This window comes from Capra hircus, chromosome 7 (assembly GCF_001704415.2).
Source record: "Capra hircus breed San Clemente chromosome 7, ASM170441v1, whole genome shotgun sequence".
Taxonomy (NCBI): Eukaryota; Metazoa; Chordata; class Mammalia; order Artiodactyla; family Bovidae; genus Capra; species Capra hircus.
In genome coordinates, this window is record NC_030814.1 from 5,527,210 (window position 1) to 5,542,846 (window position 15,637).

A 15,637-nucleotide genomic window follows, 5' to 3' on the forward strand; every position below is an offset into this window, starting at 1 on the left:
ATGCTGGGAGGGATTGGGGGTAGGAGGAGAAGGGGACGACCGAGGATGAGATGGCTGGATGGCATCACGGACTCAATGGACATGAGTCTGAGTGAACTCCGGGAGTTGGTGATGGACAGGGAGGCCTGGCGTGCTGCAATTCATGGGGTCCCAAATAGTCGGACACAACTGAGCAACTGAACTGAACTGAACTGAACTGAACTGTATAGCATAGTGAACTCGGCTCAACATCATGTAACAATCATAATGGGAAAATAAATTGAAAATAAATAGATACATGTAGATGTATATCTGAATCACTTTGCTGTACACCTGAAACTAACACAATATTGTTAATTAATTATGCTCCAATATAAAATAAAACATTTAAAGATATTTTTCATTATCATTAATCATTATTGTCTGCAGCACTATAAGTATTTTCTACCAGTGTGTGGAAAAAAAAAAAAAAAATTGGAAAAACTCTCTAAAGTTTCCATAGTAAAATACTGAATATATCCTTCTGCTTCTTCCAAAATCTTTTTCTTTTAAACCTCATGCTGCATTAGAAAGTTAATATCTTTTACAAATTGAGTTTGATTCTGCCCTTATTTTAGAGTTTATAAAAAAGATACTTACATATTTCCTCAATGATAAAGATATGCTAATCTTTCATAGAATTGTTGATATTTCAAAAGCATTTCTAGTGGTTTTATGTGATCTATGAACAAGATTTTAGCACACAAATGCCAGACAGATATATAAATGCAAAGTACCACTTTTTCTCTTTCTTATTCACTCTCATGCATACATACGCATGTTCTTAAATATTTTGATAAAAGTCTACATCAAGTCCAAGAAATATAAGTATGTAAATTGAATCCTATGATAATAATTTCTTTTCATATTAGATACTTTCTCACAAAATAAATGGATCTATGTTTCTATTGCAAATTAAATGCTAGAAAGTATGTGTTTAGAATACTGCCTTGTCCAGACAGTATTTTACTGGGATTTATTTCTTTGTAGGTCTACAAATAGCATGTTTTCAAAGATATTGTTAGCATTTAATTTGGATAAAGCTTTATTTTCATGGTGGTTTCCTTCCTAAGGTGGGAATAGTCAGTGCAATACATTTTCTATACATCAATAAAGTTTGAATAATTTGGATGGATAAAAGAGCAGGTATGAAGTTTTGTAGGAATATCCATGAGAGGAGACTACTTTTCCTTGGAGAGAGGGAACTAAATTTTATTTTATAGAGACTATATATTAAATTTTGTAATTAAAAGTTAATTGACCAAAATATCCCTTTATTATTAAAATGGAAAATAATGCTTTAGTTATACTTTATTTCCAACCCTTATGAACCATATAGATTACTCATCACAAATTCAACTAAAAAGTAATAATCTTTTGAGAGCAGTATAAAAATTTGGAAGTATAATTATAAAACACAGGATGGATTTTATATAATTATATCATCTCTTTCAAATTATAGGAAGTTGCACTTTTTCTCTAATTTATGAATAATGGGAGTGACTGCTAAGTAGATATGGTGTCAAAGGTCACTTGCTTCTTATATTGGCAAATGATGGTCAAGTAATGGACTGCTTCAGTGCTTGTTGTATAGGCACTGCCTGAAAATAAAAGAAAATATATAGAGAGACTCAATGATGAGGACTGCTTAGTAGAGTTGCTGAAATTCAGCCTCTGTACACTGATGGCAGATTAAATCTCGGAGACGGAGCTTTGGGTGGAGTAGAAAGAAGTAGCTCTTTTGCTTTGTCAGGCCAAGGGAGCCACAGAGAGCTAATGCTCTCAAAACTGTGTGTCCCGACCTGGAGGGGGTAGTGAGGAGTCTGACAGAAAGGGTTCAAAGAGCAGAGTGTAATCAGTTTGTGGACATTTTTCTGATTAGTTATTGGTGAGGTAGTTGAGAGTCAGCGTCATCAGCCTTCGGGTTCCAATCAGCCTAGGCTCTGTGTTATTGCTGTCAGCAGTTTTCATCTGCTGGGGGTCTGCTTCCTGTAAAAACAACTTAAGAACGTGTGTCAGGCACTTATCTGTATCTTTCAGGTAATTGCGAGCTCTGTGATTACGCTATGTGGCAGATTTGTAGTCTAAATTATTACCAGTTCGCCCATCCCAACAGTTACTCTTTGTTTCTACACCTTCACACTTTCCAATCATTAACTCTTGAACCAGCCTTTTACTTCAAAAGACAAGAACTCAGGACCTTGCACATGGATTTGGTAGCTCTGAAGTGGAATCTAAAAATCTATATACTTTACTCCTATCAGCCCTTCTTGAAAAAATCGCAAACAGTCCAACATGTTCTTGTAGGTTCTTTATTAACATACAAGAAACCTAGAACCCAACGACATTAGGTCGCTTCTTCAAGTCCGTAAAGCTTCAGGGGAGCAGGATCACAGCTAGAAACACTAGACCTTCTGATTCAGACTCTGTTCTACCTCCCCAGTAACAACACATCATCACTATATCTCTTTCAAAGTTGACATTTACATCATGTTCTAATGCGAGCATCTTTCTATTTATAAGACAAATACCTTGCAAAGAGAAAAAGAAGCCCCTGGAAGACAAGAAGTGTTTTTCCCCAGGTTTATTGAAATATATGGACATATAACATTATATAGCCTAAGGTGTACAGGTGATGACTTGAAATGATATATTTAGAGATAACTACCACAATAACTCTATACAAAACATTCATGGTCTCACTGTTGCCATCTTACGTGTGTGGAAGGGAAGGGACAGTGAGAACAATTAAGATCCACTCTCTTAGAAGCTCTCAAGTGAACGACAATAAACACCATTAGGTCCTCAGAACAGACTAATCTTTTAACAAGAAGTTTGTACCCTTTGGCCAACATCTCATTTCCCCAGCGCAGCCCCTGGCAACAATATATTTACTTTGTTTCTATGAGTTTGGTTTTTCTAAATTCCACATAGAAATGAGATCATATTATATTTATTTATTTCTGTCTGACATTTCACTTAGTATAATGCCTTCAAGATTCAGCCATCTTAGAATGAGTTTCCAGTTTTATAACTGACTGATGATGTTCCATTATATATATATATATATATATATATATATATATATATATATACACACTACTTTAAAAAGGTTCATCCATCAGTGGACATTTAAGTTTTTTCCATTTATTTCTTTTTTGTTCTCATTGACTGTTACGAATCACACTGCAACAAGCACAAGATGCAGATGTCTGCGAGTGAAGCTGATCTCTTTTCCTTTGGCTATATAACCAGAGGTGAAATCTCTGATCATATGATAGGCCTGATTTTAGTTTTTGAAGAACCTTCTTAATGTTTCCCACAGTGGCCAGTGGCCTCATCCACTTACATTACCACCAGCAAAGCACGAGCTTCCCTTTTCCACATATCCTCACAGCACTTGTTACCTCATGTCTTTTTGTTAATAGCCATCCTAACAAGTGTGAGCTGATATTGCAGTTTGATTTGCATGTCCCAGGTGATTAGTAACACTGAGTACCTTTTTCATGTACCTGTTGGCCACTCATATTTTTTTCTCTGTTAAAACATCTATTCAATTATTTTGCCCATTGTTTAACCAGATTTTTTTTTCTATTGATTTATGTGAGTTCTGCAAAAAAGTGTGTTTTACTCTTCATATCCCTGTTTCTGAGAGAGAAAAAAAGTTTAATAAATACATTCATAGATTTTCCATTAAATTAAATTGCTATTTCAAATGTATTACTACAGAAAGAAAATAAGTCCAATACTACTAGAATATGCATTTGGAGTTAACTTATCAGAATTGTAATGATTTTTTGCTGTGCAGGGTGTGTAGTTACTAACTGTGTTTCTTTCAGGTAAAAAGGACTGATACTTTCAATGGTCTTTGACCAATGTTTGGTCCCTTTCCTCACTTTACTGTGTCAACTACAAATTGGTACCTACCAAGAGCATCGCCGGAGAAGGCAATGGCACCCCACTCCAGTACTCCTGCCTGGAAAATCCCATGGACGGAGGAGCCAGGTTGGCTGTAGTCCATGGGGTCGCTAAGAGTCGGACACAACTGAGCAACTCCATTTTCACTTTTCACTTTCATGCATTGGAGAAGGAAATGGCAACCCACTCCAGTATTCTTGCCTGGAGAATCCCAGGGATGAGGGAGCCTGGCGGGCTTCTGTCTATGGGGTTGCACAGAGTCGGACACGACTGAAGCGACTTAGCAGCAGTAGCAGCAAGAGCATCGCCAATGACTGGACAACAAATACGTTTACCATCTGCCTCTTCAGAGACTGAAAGCCATGCTGCTACAGCTCTTGACCTTCAACAGCCCCTGAGGGGGTTCAGGGTGGAGGGAGGCACTCTGCGCTCCAGGGAATCTGGTCTTTAGATAGTTGGATGTTTTTAGGAGCAGATTTTATGATCTCAATCCTTGCATCTCCTCATATCTAAAGAAGCACTAAACCCCTTCATGGTGACATCAGACCCTCATAACTAACAAAAAACTTTCACAAAATGTGTGCTTCATGGTGTTGAACTGCCCCTTCAGCAAAACCGCATGTACTGAGCTTCCCCCACTGCCACTTTGGAGCAGTCTCTCAGAGCTATCTGAGATGCTGCCTCCAGGGACCCAGTCCTCATTTTGCCCCAAATAAAACTTAGCTCGCAACTCTCAAGTTGTACATCTTTTTTAGTCAACAGCTGTACATACTCTTCCTTGCTGTCTTATCTACCCCCTCAGCAAGTTTAAACTGACAAAGCATATAGTTGTAACTCTAGACTAAATACACCCAAAGCTTTAAATATATACTTTAAACCAAATTTTATACAGCTCAACTTGAATATATCAAAGGCGATCCTAACTCAATCTGTCCAAGACAAAACTGATCATCTTCCTTCCATGAATGGTTTGCTTTTGAATTTTCTATTCCAGGCACTAGTATCATCAACCGTCTTGTTGATCAAAATAGAAACCTGGTATTTCCTAGAAATGCTACATACTACCCCAAATAGTTTCAGCAAATACCTATATATTGTGACACACCGTCTTTAAAGTTCTCCTTTGACCTAATGGCAAATTCAAACTTCAAAACAGAGCAATTAAGATTCTTTATTAATTTGATCTTATTATTTATCTTCTTGATATATGCACAAGTGTTTTCCTCTACTCAGACAACACCACCTCCCCCACCTACCAAACAATTCACCTCTTCTCTGGAATCCCCTGTAAACTTTAGCATTCCTACCCACTACCACTTCTTCAGGGCAGACTTCCTTCCATCCAAATGTCTGGATTGGGTATCTATTCAGTTTGCTGAAAGCATTCTATTGTAATTGGCAGTTTATTGGTCAGAATCCTCATCTGTGCTCAGATAAGGCCTGTTGCTTCCCTGATAGCTCAGTTGGTCAGGAATCTGCTTGCAATGCAGGAGACCCTGATTCAATTCCTGGGTCAGGAAGATCGGCTGGAGAAGGGATAGGCTAGCCACGCCAGTATTCTTGGGCTTCCCTTGTGGCTCATCTGGTAAAGAATCCTCCTGTAATGCAGGAGACCTGGGTTCGACCCCTGGGTTGGGAAGACTGCCTGGAGAAGGGATAAGGCTACCCACTCCAGTATTCTGGCCTGGAGAATTCCATGGACTGTCCATGGGGTTGCAAAGAGTTAGACACAACTGAGTGCCATTCACTTTCACTTTTTTAGAACAGTCATTCTAAATGCAATTTATGTCCCATAGCCAGCCTACAAACTCTTACTAACCTAAGATGAAATAGGTATATAAATTGAAAATAAGTGTTTAGAAACTCTTTTTAGCAATTTGTCAGAATAATCTTGTATTTGATTGAGGTAATGATAAAGACTTTGGCCTTGCATTTCTATTTCATTTCTCTGATAATTCATTTTGGCTGTGTCAGTGATAGTTTGGGAATCACTGCAACTGAAGCAGGGATTTGTGGCCTGTGTCAGCTTATTGCAATATTGTATCTGCTGAACCCAACATAGAACTTTACTTATTGTAGTTACAACATGTTTGTTGATTTATTATTAAATGAGTGAAAATACTGATGAATATAGCTATACATACAAATCTCACTTAAAATTGGTAACCAATGCTTAAGTGAAGCAAACACATCAAATTTTAAAAAGCAAGATAAATGAAACATAATACTCATGAAAAAGCATTCTATTTGGGAGCAACTAACAGCTTGCTCACTTGTGAACATTACTTTCAAAATAATCATATTGAATAAAACTAGATTTTGAAACACATCTTATCACAAATGTTGTTGTTAGGTAGCCAGAATAGGAGAAAGGAGTCCAAAAAAGCGACAGCTAAAAGACAAAGAAAGGAAAAAGCCTGCAAAAATGGAACAAAAGGAAATCCATCGACCAGAGTGAGATCAGCTGAAACAAATGATCCACCTTCTTGGTTAGCCTAATTTGCATAGGGCAGGCTCAGAGAGGAGGAGACAAATGTGTAAAAGGAAGAAGCCCAGAAGAATTAAGGCCTCTCGTTTGGGATCCGCCCGCCCTCACCCCTCGAGGGTGTACTAGCCTTTATTTTTCCTAATAAAACTGAGCTGTAACCCAGCTGTAACATTGGTCTGACATTTCAAATCTTTACTGTGGCAAGACAGAACTGAGGAAATTACACACTCCCCGGACATATCTGGTGCCAGGCCCTGGATGTAACCTCGCTGAAACAATCTAAACTCTGCCCCAGCAAGGTGGAGACCAAGCACACAGAAGCCCAGCTCGGTGAAAGCTCACGTGGTGGACGCTGAAGGTGAAGGAAACCCAGCGCAGTGGAAGTAACAAGAAGCCCAGCGTGCTGGAAACCAGGGCAACAAAAAAGGAACTCAGCAGAAACCTCGCGCAGCTCAGTCTCAGATTCCAGGAGACCTCCGGTTAAGGTAGGAGGTCCTCGCCCCTATGGCTGGAAGAAAATACGGCTAACAAAATCTTAATTTCTTTACAATCACTTGTTTCTTGTCTCCTCAAACCCCCTGTGATCAGCAGGGGTGAAACTGAGGAACTCTGGCAGGGGCTACTCCCCCATGTGTCCTGAAGGCTGCACTATCTGCTGTGCCTCAGTAGCTATTGCCCAAGTGGGTGAGGGTTCTTCTGTCCTTAATCTCCTTTGTGCCAAGGATCAGGACAATGAAAATTGTGGGCACAGGTCAGGCATTTAGCAGTTTTTCTAGCAAATTATGAAAGTGGTTCCTCAGCATGATTTTCTCACTGCTTTTTCCTCCTGTCCTTCGGCTCCTCTATCCATCTATGCCGCTGTTTACAAAGTATTGGGCAGGTCATCATGTTTCTGTTTCTGAAAGCTGTGTTTGAAACTGTTTACCCAGTTGGGACTCAAACCCACGTGGCAGGGACTCTGTGCTGTGCTTAGTCACTCAGTCGTGTCTGGCAGGGATTCAAGCCGGACAAAACCCATGGTGCCTGGTTTCAGGACCTAATGAAGCTCAGCTTATGGATGTCTCAGTGTGGTTAGTTTTCCTTGGGCGGGGTGATTTCATATGCTAATGAGTGGGAGGAATACTCCAACAACTGGGGAATCACCCACTCCTTGATCTTTGCATAGTGCTTTGGATCAATTTGATCTCTGGTTCCTCTAAACAAACTTAGCATATTAAAAAGAAGAGACATTACTTTGCCAACAAAAGTCCATCTAGTTAAAGCTATGGTTTTTCCAGTAGTCGTATATGGATGTGAATGTTGGAATATAAAGAAAGCTGAGTCCGGAAAAATTGCTATTTTTGAACTGGTGTTGGAGAAGATTCTTAAGAGTCCCTTGAACTGCAAGGAGATCAAACCAGTCAACCCTAAAGCAAATCAGTCCTGAATGTTCTTTGGAAGGACTGATGCTGAAGCTGCAACTCCAATACTTTGCCAACCTGATGTGAAAAACTAGAAATCAAATTGCCAACATCCATTGGATCATCAAAACAGCAAAAACATCAACTTCTGCTTTAATGACTATGCCAAAGCCTTTGACTATGTGGATCACAACAAACTGGAAAATTTTTAAAGTGATGGGAATGCCAGATCACATTACCTGCCTTCTGAGAAATCTGTATGCAGGTCAGGAAGCAATAGTTAGAACTGGACATAGAAGAGCAGACTGGTTCCAATTCAGGAAAGAAGTACTTCAAGGCTGTATGTTGTCACCCTGCTTATTTAACTTCTATGCAGAGTACATCATGAGAAACGCTGGACTGGAAGAAACACAAGCTGGAATCAAGATTGCTGGGAGAAATATCAATAACCTCAGATATGCAGATGACACCACCCTTATGGCAGAAAGTGAAGAGGAACTCAAAAGCCTATTGATGAAAGTGAAAGAGGAGAGTGAAAAAGTTGGCTTAAAGCTCAACATTCAGAAAACGAAGATAATGGCATCCGGTCCCATCACTTCATGGCAAATAGATGGGGAAACAGTGGAAACAGTGTCAGACTTTATTTTTGGGGGCTCCAAAATCACGGCAGATGGTGATTACAGCCATGAAATTAAAAGACACTTACTCCTTGGAAGAAAAGTTATGACCAACCTAGATAGTGTATTAAAAAGCAGAGACATTACTTTGCCAACAAAGGTCTATCTGGTCAAAGCTATGGTTTTTTCCAGTAATTATGTAAGGATGTGAGATTTGGTCCCTAAAGAAAGCTGAGTGCCAAAGAATTGATGCTTTTGAACTGTGGTGTTTGGAGAAGACTCTTGAGAGTCCCTTGGACTGACTGCAAGGAAATCCAACCAGTGCATCCTAAAGGAGATCAGTCCTGAATGTTCATTGGCTGGAGCCAAGGGTGAAACTGGATGTGGCAGGTAGCTCTGACAATTTCTTGGTTGACACAGGGGCTACCTACTCTGTACTGACCTCCTACTCTAGAGTCTTCTCCTTCCAAATCTGTGCCATTTGGGGCACTACAGGAAAAACAATTACAAAAAGACTCTCCCAAACACTCCTTTGATGTTGGGATGGAGTTGGCTAATGCCCCTACTAATCCTTGTTATCACCATATTGATGCTGCTTATGATTGTTCTATGTATTATCAATTGTCTAACCCATTTTGTCTCTGCCCAGGTCAACAAGCTAGTGCAAAAAGGATTTATAAAACTTCAGCCAACTACAGAGAATATCTCCCAGCCTTAGATCAGTTCAGTTCAGTCCCTCAGTCGTGTCTGACTCTTTGCAACCCCATGAACAGCAGCACGCCAGGCCTCCCTGTCCATCACCTACTCCCAGACTCCACCCAAACCCATGTCCATCAAGTCGATGATGCCATCCAACCATCTCATCCTCTGTTGTCACCTTCTCCTTCTGCCCTCAATCTTTCCCAGCATCAGAGTCTTTTCCAATGAGTCAGCTCTTCGTATTAGGTGGCCAAAGTCCTGGAGTTTTAGCTTCAACATCAGTCCTTCCAGTGAACACTCAGGACTGATCTCCTTTAAGATGGACTGGACAGCCTTAGATGGACACCTCTATAAGGACTCTGAGGCTCGACTAGCAAGAGGGAGAGGCCCAGTACTCCTCCCCATCCCAGCTCAGGAGGAAATAGCTAGAGAGACCTCAACAACCCTATCCCAAAGAATTGGGCCTCCCATCTCTTGAAGGTGGAATGTTAGGTAGCTAGAATAGGAAAGAGGAATCCAAAATGGTGGTGGCTAAAAGACAAAGAAAGGAAAAAACCCGCAAAAATGGAACAAAATGAAATCCACGGACCAGAAAGAGAACTTCAGCTGAAACAAACAGTCTGCCTTCTTAATTAGCCCAATTTGCATATGGCAGGCTCAGCGGGGAAGAGACCAATGTATAAAAGGAGGAAGCCTATAAGAATTGAGGCCTCTCCTTTGAGATTACCCCAACCTCACGCCTCGAGGGTGTACTATTCTTGGTTTTTCCTAATAAAAATGAACAGTAACGGACCTTTAACACTGGTCCACAGTTTCTAATCTTTGCAGTGATGAAACAGAACTGAGGAAATTGCATACTTCTTCAACATTATCTTTTGCAATACCTTTGATTAACCAGTTTTTAAACAAATTGCAAACGCTTAAGAATATTAAACATTTTAGTTGACAAAAGATGGATAAAGGAAAAATCTAAAACTGTTTTATGGCTGTGAGTCTCTCTCCTCTATAGTCTCTATTTTCTCGAATATTTCCTTACTCTCTAAACTATTCCCTTCTCCTACTTTTTCTGTTCTTGGGCAGTACTTTCATAAGAAGTGAATGAATGTGTCTATAAAGGCAAACAGTACAGAAATCAACCTCTATCTGTTAATTCTGTAGTGGATTCTATACTTCCCCATTCAGATCCCATGTTTAGGATGGAGACACTCATTTTTAGCTCCTGCCAAGGTTTTTGTGGCTGTTGATTTTAGTCACTAAGTTGTGTCCAACTCTTTTGTGAGCCCATGGACTGTAGCCCACCAGGCTTTTCTGTCCATGGGATTTCCCGGGCAAGAATACTGGAGTGGGTTGCCATTTCCTTCTCCAGGGGACCTTTCTAAACCAGGGGTCAAAGCCGTATCTCCTGCATTGGAGGCAGTTTCTTTATCACCAAGTCAATGGGGAAGTCCTGCTTTTGATAATTCAGAGCATACTTACTCAGTAGAAGTTGGCCTTTGCTGATAAAGGCTACCTAACTCAAGGTTATACCCATTTTGGGGAGTTTCTGAAATCCAGAAACTATTGACCACACGCCTATTGACGTGGTGGTACTAATGACTGGTCTCATTGCTTCAATTTGGAACAATGTAAGTTCCTCCTAGTTCCTCTGTGGCTCACGGGAGGGACTGAGGTCTTTTTTTTTTTTTTTTTTTTTTGCATTTCAATATCTCCCTCTACTCAAGCCTGTTTTCTCCTTTCCATATAGGAATAATTCCTGAGAGCACTCTCTAATAAACCACATAAATGTATATATACATCTCAGATGATGTTTTCTGGCTTAAGAGAATGAATAAAACCTGTTAAACTAGGATCATATCTTATAGAGGAGGTCAAAAGTCCTATAAACTGAAATAAGTTTTAAAACGTTGTAGAAAGTCATAAAAGAAGCGCATATAAGCTAGTGGTTCAAATTTATACTCAGCCTACTCACAAAGGATAAAAATGAAAATAGGATGACAGGGCCTCTGTGGGTAAAAACACAACGGTGACTATCTGGAGCAGTGGTGGTAGAATGTCGTTCAACAAAAGAATCGTGGTAAAAACTTAAATTCAGTTGATTTGAAGCAGGGCTTAGGAATCTGTGTTTTGCCAAGGTACTCAGAGATTCGGTGTAGAAAATATACACTAACAGCCTTCTCAGAATTGCTTATACCAACTATAGGTGAAGTCTATGTGTCTTTAGTACTGAAGCAAAAGAGGAAGTAAGGTTTAAAAAAAAGATAAAAGCAAGGAAAACTCACGGAGAGAAGAAAAAGTGTTGTTTTTTTTTTTTTTTAAAAGATCATATACAACTTTGCATAGCAAAATATATATAGGCTCAGTTAAAAAAAGAAAGGTTTTTTTTGTTTAATAAGAAGTGAATCAGATTGCCTTGTGAGAGTTTACCTCATACTGTAAACTATTTTAGTATATGCCCTTTGGACTATGTGAAAATCAGTTCTGGCATTTTAGAGTGAGAGCAATTATTGTTTTCCTTTGTAAAGAGCATTTATATTGTTAATGTTTGGAGTTTTGACCTCAGTGCTTTTGTTAATCTATAAATTTTCCCTTGGTGATCTTAATCATTTCCATGCCTGCAACTGTACTTAATCCTAATGACTTCTAATTGCTGTTGCTGCTTAGTTGCTAAGTTGTGTTCCACTCTTAACGACCCCATGGACACTAGCCCACCACGCTCCTGTGTCCATGGAATTTCCCAGGGAAGAACACGGAAGCCTGGCGTGCTGCAGGCCTGGGAGTTTCAAAGATCTGAACACAACTTAGTGCCTGAACATGACAAAGAACACTGGAGCCGGTTGCCATTTCCTGCTCCAGGTGATCTTCCTAATCCAGGGGTCAAACCCATGTCTCCTGCACTGCTAGGCAGTCTCTTTACCACTGAGCCAAACACTTGTCCGAAAAAAGAGGGAGGGGACAGTTAACATTTATTAACTACCTGCCAGGCACTCTGTTAGGTAATTTATGGCTACTGCAGCCATGAAATTAAAAGACATTTGCTCCTTAGAAAAGTTATGACCCAACCCAGACGGATATTAAAAAGCAGAGACATTACTTTGCCAACAAAGTCTGTCTAGTCAAAGCTGCGGTTTTTCTGGTAGTCATGTATAGAAGTGAGAGTTGGACTATAAAGAAAGCTGAGCACTAAAGAATTGATGATTTGGAACTGTGGTTTTGGAGAAGACTCTTGAGAGTCCCTTGGACTGCAAGGAGATCCAACCAGTCCATTCTGAAGGAAATCAATCTTGAATACACATTGGAAGGACTGATGCTGAAGCTGAAACTCCAATACTTTGGCCACCTGATGTGAAGAACTGACTCATTTGAAAGACCCTCATGCTGGAATGATTGAAGGCTGGAAGAGAAGGGGACAACAGAGGATGAGATGGTTGGATGACATCACTGACTCAGTGGACATGAGTTTGGATAAGCTCTGGGAGTTGCTGATGGACAAGGAAGCCTGGCGTACTGCAGTCCATGAGGTCACAAGGAGTCAGACACCACTGAGCAGCTGAACTGAACTGAACTGAACTGATTTCATGATAAGGGCTTCCCTGGTGATTCAGATGATAAAGAATCTGCCTACAATGTGGGAGACCTGGGTTCCATCCCTGAGTTGGGGAGACTCCCTGGAGAAGGGAATGACAGCCCACTCCAGTATTTTTGCCTGGAAAATTCCATGGACAGAGGGGCCTGGTGGGCTATAGTCTATGCGGTCACCAAGAGTTGGACATGACTGAGCTACTAACGCTTTCATTTCATTATAGTCAGATAATGTCTCAGTAATTTATAATTACCATCATTTCATAGTTAAGGAGATAAGTAATATACCCAAATTTACAAACTTACAATGGGTAAGTTTGAATTACTTGCCTGCAAATCCAGATCTCCCCTTGGAATATCAGATGTACCTATGTGTTTGCCTGCTTTATTTTTCTGATTATCCCATAGTCTGTTCAAATTCAACATATTCATAAGCTTACTTTATTTGGCCACCCCAACTGGACCACATCTTTTTACATTTCAGATAATATTCTCGTCACCTGCCCAGCTGATCAAGTTCATCACCAAACTCCTTTCTTCTTCATCAACTATACACAATTTTGTGTTAAACCATTCCAGAAGAATTTATCTTGTAAGTATCCCTTAAGTATAATACTTATTTTTTCCTGGCTTATACTGACTTAGTCCAGGCACCAGTCATAGCTCACCTAGATTCCTGCAGTTATTTACTTATATCCCTGCCATCGGTTTCTCCCTTTTAATGTCTTGAGTGGCCAAGAGAATTCCATTTGTAAAACGTATGAATATGTCATTTTTCATTTGAGACATAAGCCAAATTTATTAATATATTATAACATCATCTTTGTAAACTTTATTCTACTTGTTGACATAAATTTCTCACAACCACAGTGCTCTGGCTATGTAATTCTATCCTGCATGGTTAGATATAAGATTTAATTTGACTTAAAAATACAACTAAGAATTATTTTAAGTTTATTTGATTTATTTACATACAATAATAAACTATTACATATCAACATAAATGGGTTACATGTTTTATGAAAATTAACCATATTTAAAAATAATTTAAAAGAAAAGATAGCATGGATTTTAATTATCCTATTTATTTCTGCATTGCATTTATTGGAATATTTTGTTTTTTATTGAAGTATATGGTAAAAATAAAGACTGAAATAGATAAATGACTTGAAAAGGAAGTGCTTAAAAACCTTTCCAGATAATCCTAGAAATTCTGCTTTGATAGTGAACCCAAATTGTCCAAGTAGTATTTTTTTAAAGACTAGTTACAGTATGGTATCTGAAAATATATGAATGAACTTTCCATGTCCTGTTATATTAAAATTCATTGGCTTACCTTACACTCTGAATATATTTTTAATCTAAAATTGTGCCTTTGTTCTTCATAAAATATTGGACCATTGAGTTATACAGCTTTTCCAAATTTTGATGGAATTTACAAGTTTTCCAGGTATTCTAACATGTTTTGGAGGATCAAATAGTATCATTGAGAATAAATCATGTCATTTTTGTCCCCTTCACATGACTGGCCCATTTCATTTAATCTTCAAGAAATATTTTGCTAAATACCCAACTCTGAATCATTCTGGTTTATTGATTAGCCACTATTTTGAGGAAACAATTGCATAAAAGCAGCTAGTTTAGCCTATAACTCAAATAATCACACAAGTTTTATTTTTCTTCTTGAATGCAACAGTACTAATTTGAGATGCAATGCATGAATCGTACCTCCCAATTTCTCATGCACAATACTAAGAGCATGTGTATTCCTGAATAAAGATTTAATCTGCCCTATTGAAGATACTCATTTTTCAGTATAGTTTTTCTACAAGTATCTGATGGTGAAAAATATACAATTCTGCTAATACAGTTGTGTGCTACTACCTGAATTCAGGTTAAGACTCCCAGCAGTTTAGTCACTAGTGCCTGAAAAAACCATTTTGAAGCCCAAGGCAAAATGTGTGTTTATGAATTTTACATATTTTTAATATTTTAACACATTTATATGTTTATATGTGTTTCTATATGTTTTGGGGCTTTCCAGGTGGTGCAGTGGTAAAAACATCTGCCTGCCAATTCAGGAGACACAGGCTCCATCTCTGGGTTGGGAAGATCCCCTGGAGTAAGAAATGGTAATCCACTCCGCTATTCTTGCCTGGAAACCCCCATGGGCAGAGGAGCCTGGCAGGCTACTGTCCATGAGGTCCCGAAGAGTTGGACATGACTGAGATAGCTCACACATATTTGTGTTATTACATTTAATAGTTATTTTTTCCAGAATATTAATGTGTTTAAAAATAATGAAAATGTTGGAACGCTTTTCCTAAGACCCCAATATTGCATTGATATATATTTAAATTTTTGTTTTTTATCACATATTTCTGTATAAATTTAAAATTTTAAAATATTACACTAAAATACTATCTGTATGGATTCCTGAATGTTTTGGTGTTCCCTTAAATTTTGCACCCAAGGAGTGTTCCTCTGTCAATTTTATTGATGACATCAGTGCAAAGTCAAATTAAATGAATGACAAATGACATTTTAATAGAGTATACATATAGTTTTGACCTCCTGGACCTCCTGAAAGTGTCTCAATTACTGTGTTTGGGTCACATTTTAAAACCACTGCTTCAAGGTAAAATAATTAAAAAGTTAATTTAAAATAATGTTACTTCTAATAATTCATTCCCCCTCCAATCTCACACACAAAAAGTAAAGCATATTGACTTTCAAGATTGTTACTATGTAGTAGTATTGGGAAATATATTAATTCTTTAAATATCCACATGTTTAAGAAGACTGTTACTAGGGACTTTAAATGGGGATATTAAACAAGATAGGAAGAAACACATTCAACATGGAAAAGGAAAAAAAAATCTTTCTGTGCTCATGACTTATAGTAAATTAAATAAAAT

The 15,637-nt window shown here is 38.6% G+C and overlaps 1 long non-coding RNA gene across 1 annotated transcript; it reads left to right on the forward strand.

The window, feature by feature from the left end:
* On the forward strand, positions 6,529 to 15,060 carry LOC102181209. Its single transcript, XR_310194.3, has 3 exons — positions 6,529 to 6,909; positions 13,204 to 13,311; positions 14,764 to 15,060. It is a non-coding gene; the product is annotated as an uncharacterized LOC102181209 (long non-coding RNA).